The sequence below is a fragment of the Rattus norvegicus genome, chromosome 2 (assembly GCF_021556685.1).
Source record: "Rattus norvegicus strain SHRSP/BbbUtx chromosome 2, alternate assembly SHRSP_T2T, whole genome shotgun sequence".
Lineage (NCBI taxonomy): Eukaryota > Metazoa > Chordata > Mammalia > Rodentia > Muridae > Rattus > Rattus norvegicus.
The window spans coordinates 178,402,585-178,409,899 of NC_141535.1; the positions used below are offsets into that span (position 1 = coordinate 178,402,585).

The window sequence follows — 7,315 nt, forward strand, 5'->3', positions numbered from 1 at the left end:
TACTGGGTGTCCCATATACAAAGAGAAAAATCATATTGTCAGTAGCCTCCAGTGTTGTTGACCTCTCTTCCTGTTGGTGTCCAGTGAACAGAAGAAGCTGCCCAGGCTTCTTGTCTCAACTGCTTTGGGCCTCCCAACATGAGGATAAGTTCTTTAAACCTTGTTAGAATTGCTTGGGTTAATTGCTATTTGCCCTTGAATTGAATGACAGACATGCCCCCAGTCCTCTTTGCTAGAGGCTTCACTACCTTTCCTCTTTCCTGGAATTGCTCTGGACCAAACCAATTACTATTCAAATGAGAATCCTGCCAGTGGCTGTCTTACTCCACAAATATATACTTTGAGGTTTTTTTGATTCATTAAAACAGACAATGCTAACAATTGTTTATAATTTCTTTGTGACTTAAATCAAATATGTACTAATAAGCATTTTCATTTTGACAACAATCCATGAAAAAAGAAAGGATTGGAGTGTTTTTTCTCACAGTTCCAGGGAAGAGTCTATGACATCAAAGACACACTGCTGTCAGGAGCATTGGAGCATTTGCTAACTTTATTTATAGTGAGCAAAGAGATGAATGAATGCAAGTGATCCTCTTGGAGTTTTTGTTTGATTGTTTGATTGTTTGTTTTTTGTGTTTTGTTTTTTGTGTTTTTTTCCAACTCTAACACTGTCAGAGTTGCATAAATTTGGATTAAATTTCCTGGATCAATTTAACAACTACAGATAATCCCCAACAGGCTCCTATATTCAGCATTTCTAAGTTATTTTAATCCAAAATAAGCAGATTACTGATCATATGGGTCAAATGTAAATTATTAAAAATAACATTCATATGATAAATATTATCTAATATGCCAACATTTTTAATTATCTCATATTTTTTCATAATTACCCGAATTAGAGTTGAACTCAGTACAGAGTCTAGTCACATTTATTAATAAACATTGGTCCCTCTTCAACCAGACTAAATTTACAGCCACAAAGATATTTTATCAGTTCATAAAATGATCGCATGTATGGCAAATACTCAGTAAATAAAAATTTTGGATTATATGGATTTGAGCTTTGTAATTCTCATTTCAAAATATTAATTACTTCAAACATTGTTTACTTGTATGAATTCTGTGCATATGATTGAAGATGCCATAGAGGCCAGAAGCATCTCACCTGCCCTGAAGCTGGACTTACAGCTGATGTAAGCTCACTGTTACAGTTTCTGGGACTTGAATGTGTCCTCATTCCATAACAGCAGTATGTGCTCTTAAAAATTTGGCCTCTCACAGACCCTTTAGTTTGGTAGTTAAAAAGCAGGTGTACTTACATACATAATTAATGCTTAAAAATGAAAAAAATATTTTAGATTTCTATAACATGCTGTCCTTTAGACAACCATTTTAATGTGATTATATGGAACTAAATTTGGGGAAACACACATGTTCGGGAAGGCATTATGGATCCTTTCTGACTATGAGGGGCAATCCGGAAGACTGATGAGAAATAAATTACCCAAGTTCTAGCCAAGGTCTGATTTTTACCTTGAGATTTGCAGAAATATTTGCACACCAGGCTAGAATTGGAAGGAATGAAGCTTAGCAGGGCATATGGGTCAAATAAGCTGTTAGCTGACATTAGTATGGGAGAAATAGCCTTCTGCAGAGGTTTTAGTGAATGGCTCTCTTTCCTCAGGGTGAACAAAAGCTACATGAGCCTTGGAGAATGAGTATATGTTTTCAGGATGAATATACATCATTGGCTCGGACCAAGGAGTTGTGAATGCTTTGTTTTCATGAATGAAATTCCATGTGCTAGCTGTTCCTGTTCTTTTAAGAGGAAAGGACGTTTAACCTGAAACATGGCCAGCAGGTTCTGTGAGGAACTCTTGAGCAGCATGGATTAGGGTGGTATTATAAGGCTATATGCACAATGACAGGAACCAGGAGAATCGGTATCCTCATCCTACCAGGCTCAGTGTGCAATCTTCAGGGTGCGGACACATCTTAATGTCACTCTTCCTCAGGAACAGCTCCTCTGGTTGCACAGCTTTCCAGTCTGACACCTACGTGAGACATTGAGTTGGGATCAACCCTTAGCCCGGTGGCATGGTTCTGCTTTTCAACTATTTGAGCCATATGTCATTCACCCTGGATTGGTGTCTTTGATTTTGTTGTTTTGGCATTAGTCTATACATCCCCTCCCAAAGTTTCATTGCCAGATACTTGTTCCTTTTAAACTAAGGCACATATTGTGAAGACATATACAAGCTACATTCCTCAGCAATCATTAATGCTGTTCTATATTCCTGAGTCTCAATGTCAGGGATGAATATGTGTAATGGTCAGAGTCCCAATCTTTAGCCTGCATTTACAGTAATTTTTACTATAAAAACATTGAAAGATTGTAAAGACATGATAGTAGCAAAGATCACTTAAAGCTAGACCCCGGACATCTTTCCCATTCCATGTTTTGTAAGACATACCCTCATGTAACTTGGGTTTCTTAAGGACATAGATCAGGTACCATATCTACATATGCAAAGTGCCCCTCTGAGAGTGCTTCCTGCATGCTCTCTTTTCATTTCCAATTGTTTGTATTGCATTGACATTGTTTTTATGAAGAAAGAAACATGTTAAGAAGGATTCAGCTGATGCCCATACTACTCTATATGTCATGAAGAGGGACAACTCTGAGCTAATTTCTCAAGTGGACTATACCTGAGGACTCGAAAAGGAAGCACAAAAAGTTCTGAACCAACAAATACCTCCTATGTAAGTCTCTTAGGACAACAGTTCACAAAGGTCTTCATGAATTTTACCAATATAAACACTCATTCACTTCAAGCAAAGTTGTGTGGAAGAATCACGACTTTCACCTCACAAATAAGGATGGCACCCATCATCTAATATCCAAAGAATGTTATAAGTGACCCAAAGCAAAGAAACATGGGCTCAGATATGGGCTTCTTGCTGCTAAGCCAATTTGTCTGTGCTCCCACTAACAGAGCTCCAGCATTCCTGATTAGACTGGGGTTCTGCATGGAAAGACTGTTAGTATAGTAGAGTGTCAAGTAAAAGAGAGATATGTTCATGAATTTTAAAGGGTGGAGTGCTCAGGGTTTGGTTTAAGATAGCTGGTAAGTTGATAAGAAGAGACTGGATATTGGATAACCACAATCACAAGGACAATATTCATAGACTGGGACAAGTGAGTTAGCAGTGATCTCAGAGATGTGACATTGTTATGACGATGAACAAATGTAGCTAAAAACAGACCCTCAGTATTACTGTTGCTCATTTAGTTGTGACTGAATGGAGAGCTTAACACACTCTAGAAGAATACGGAGCAACTGATGGTCAGTTGTTTGGGAATGAACAAGTCCGAAAAGAGACATCAGCAGCATGGAGAGCACTGGTGTGAAGATTTTATTCTCCTGAAACTTGCACCCACACACACAATGTCAATGCCGGTGTCATTAAATTTCTGTAGCACTGGTTGAGCAGAAGAAACATGAGCAGAATTCCTGCTTAGGCGCTCTGGCCATGGCTATGCCCACCTTCTTCAAGGGAAAGCACATTGATGTGAGACTAATCTTTGAGGGCATTGCTGTTCTTCTTCATGTACTCCAGTGCCATTCTTCCTATCATGTCCCAAATCTCATCAAAGGACGTCTCCTTCCCCCTTGTCATTCAGTAGTTTTTTTTTTTTTTTTTTTTTTTAGTACCTTCATCCATTGCCTGGAAAAGAGATGACTGTTAGTATTGACAGTGTTCAGGGAAGAGTACAAGGTTACACACTGAGTGAACAGAAAGCAAATGCAGGGGAAAAATGACCCAGAAATCCCATTTGAGTATGAATGTGTAGAAATGAGTGCTTGTGATGATCCACACTAAGCAGATGATATTTCTTTTGAATTTGGTTCTGGCAGCCCTCTAAATCCAGAGCTAGGACTCTGATTTTCAGACAAAGACAGCACAGTAAGACTAGAAATGTCCCACATTGGTAATTATAAAAATGTAGCCTGCATAAATGCCATCTTCCTTGAAGAAGACAAGAGACACCTGGCATAGCAAAGGGTGAATGGTTTTTAGATTTGCAGAGGCTGAGAACAGAGAAAAGAAGAGGGGATATAAACCCAACTTTCAGTTGTTTGTAGCAGTGCTCCCTGAACTCTTTTCAGTCATTTGTCCCTAATTATTTCTCCTGGAGGCAACTGACTAGTGGAGCCCACTCAAGCTACTTACTGGGAAACATAAGAAAACATAAGAAAAACATGACTGAATGGTGGATCTTTCTAGGTTTTTGTTTTCTATCTTTATTAAATTGGGTATTCCTTATTTATATTTCAAATGTTATTCGCTTTCCCGGTTTCCATGCCAACATCACCTTAACTCCTCTCCCTCCCATTCTATATGGGTGTTCCCTTCCCAATCCTCCCCAATTACTGCCCTCTCCCCAAGAATCCCATTCACTGGGGAGTCCAGCCTTGGCAGGACCAAAGGCTTCCCCTTTCTCTGGTGCCCTTCTAGGCTATTTATTGCTACCTATGCAGTTGGAGTCCAGGAGTCATGTATAGTCTTTGGGTAGTGCCTTAGTCACAGGAAGCTCAGGTTGGTTGGCATTGCTGTTCATATGGGGTCTCAAGCACCTTCAGCTCTTTCAGTCCTTTCTCTGTTTCCTTCAACTGGGGTCCCGTTCTCAGGTCAGTGGTTTGCTGCTGGCATTCACCTATGTATTTGCTGTATTCTGGCTGTGTCTCTCAGGAGACAGCAACATCAGGTTCCTGTCAGCCTGCACTTCTTTGCTTCATCCATCTTATCTAGTTTGGTGGCTGTATATGTATGGGCCACATTTGGGGCAGGCTCTGAATGGGCTTTCCTTCAGCCTGTGCAGGGATGGATGTGAGGGGGCTCAATCGTAATAATGATGGATCTTAATGAGTCTGAGAGCTCTACCAGATGCACATCTTACACTCTCTCCCTGGAACACCTGGGTTTAGCCTCTCCTTGTATAGAACTTAACAATTCAGATTTCAGATTAAGGGGTAGTATTCATGTAGGGACAAAGCAAGGGCAACTCTGGCCAGAAACTTTTTGTAAAAATTCTCGGGTTGGGGATTTAGCTCAGTGGTAGAGCGCTTGCCTAGGAAGCACAAGGCCCTGGGTTCGGTCCCCAGCTCCGAAAAAAAGAACCAAAAAAAAAATTCTCTGTCTGTCTCGATACAGCATTATGATTTTCTGAGTTTCTCATTCATGACAAGTTTAAACTGAGGCTGGAAATATAGATAAAGCATTAAGAACACTTGCCCCTCTTACAAGCACATGGGTCTTGTACTTATGCATGCTAAAAACAATCTGTATTCTAGTGAATAAATGTAATTCCATACTATTCCTCCATATTCATCACACACACACACACACACAAACACACACACAAACACACACAGTGCGCTCTCTCTCTCTCTCTCTCTCTCTCTCTCTCTCTCTCTCTCTCTCTCTTTCCACCCTGGTTAAACTAGGGAATACTAACTGTATTGGAATATGCTTTCCATGTGCTCTGTTTGCTTGAATTTTCTTCCCTAGATCTGTCGCATTAAGCAACCATCTAGAACTACCTCAAGTCCCCATTCGGGGTTTAGTATTCCTCCATTTCCCAGTATATCACTATTCTGGAATGCATTCATGGACCTGGCCTTATGTCTAATGTTCCCAATTGATAGTGGAAGTTACATCTCTTTTACCATAGCAACTTGAATTTGCTTTATCAAAACCAACCAACCAGAAACAAACACACACACACACACACACACACACACACACACACACACACACACACACACACACACACAGAGAGAGAGAGACACACACACAAAATACCCCACCCAGGCTATCTTCCTGGCAAAGAAGGAAGTGAAATTAACTGTGTTTTAATTTTGTGCCTCTCTGTCATTGGTTAGCAGATATATACCTTTGTTTAGAACATGGGCTCTCATAATACATTGCAACTGCAGTTTCCTAAGTACCAATATCTAAGTATGACCACCCCAGTCACCCTGAAACAAAAGAGTGACTGTTGCAGACTATACACTCCACCATCAGTAAGAAGTACCTACCTAGAAAATTTGGAAGTTCATCTCAAAACAGCCTTTTTATTTCCTGGACATCCAGTTTGCCTATCATTTTTACAGAGTACTCTTGTAATATGCGGAAGAGCTTCATTACCTCCTACTCAGTTGAGGTCAAATTTTGGTCCATCTTATACTGTTGGAAGAATGGAAACAAGAAAGTTGCAAGAAGGAGGAATTGTTCACCTTTCCTTGACCTGTTTTCTAGAAAGGAATAAATTGTAAGATTAGAGGAACATCAAATAAAAAGAAATGCTATGTTACTGGTGCTGGGGAGAAAGCTTGTTAAGCATACGTAAAAAATGAGATTTTGATATTCTATAGAAGTTCAAAAATTACAGCATTTTGTAACACAAGGCTCTTTCTCTACAAAAAGTAAAGAAAACAACAAACCTGTCAAGGTCAGTCGGAAAGTATTCATGGAGAAAGGATTAAAACTGTTCTGTGTCAAGGAAAAAATAAATCAGTATAATCAAACTTGTAGCACCCTGATAGGGAAATTGAAAGATCACTTACCAAACTGTGGAGCCACACGGATTGTGTGTCAGAGGAGGTGAACACAAATATTTATAAGTAAGCCTTTGCTGGAGTCATGACTTTCCTAGGAAAATACTGAGTCACAACTTAATAATCTAGTTACCCTCCCAATCCTAGAGCTGGGACAGAACTAATATCTCTATATATCTTTCTCTTCCTCTCTTCTTCTCTCTCTACTTTTCTTTCTTTGTTTCTCTTCTCCAGTCTTTCTTCTTCTCCCTTCCAGTGTCCCTACCTTCTTTGCTTGCTATTTTACTCTCCCTCTTTCAAATAACTAACATGAGAGTAAAGCTGGCCAGAGGACTTCCTGATCTGGCTTCAGTAAGAGAAGATGGACCTAATTTTTTAGAGACTAGAGGCCCCAGGGAAGTGAAAGGCCTGATCCTGTTGAGTGGAGCAACCTCTCAGAGGCAAGGGTGAGGAGGACTGGAATGAGCAACTGCAAGAAGGAAGGCCAGGAAAGGGAGATGGGTACAATTTAAATAGAATAAAAAGAAACAAAATGAAAGAAAATAGACTAAGAATTGAAATAGTGTTCTCCAAGAAAATATATATGTATATATATGTATATATATATATATATATGTTCATTGAATACTTCAAATATTTTTGATGTCTTTAGATATTAGGAAACTGCAAATTAAAACTAATTTGGT

At 39.5% G+C, this 7,315-nt stretch overlaps 1 long non-coding RNA gene across 1 annotated transcript; it reads right to left on the bottom strand.

Moving 5' to 3' along the window:
- Positions 1–2,361: 2,361 nt before the first annotated feature.
- LOC147996366 (uncharacterized) lies at positions 2,362–6,668 on the bottom strand. Its single transcript, XR_015678105.1, has 3 exons — positions 6,639–6,668; positions 6,111–6,258; positions 2,362–3,735 (listed from the first exon to the last, which is right to left on the bottom strand). It is a non-coding gene; the product is annotated as an uncharacterized LOC147996366 (long non-coding RNA).
- Between the last annotated feature and the right edge of the window lie 647 nt (positions 6,669–7,315).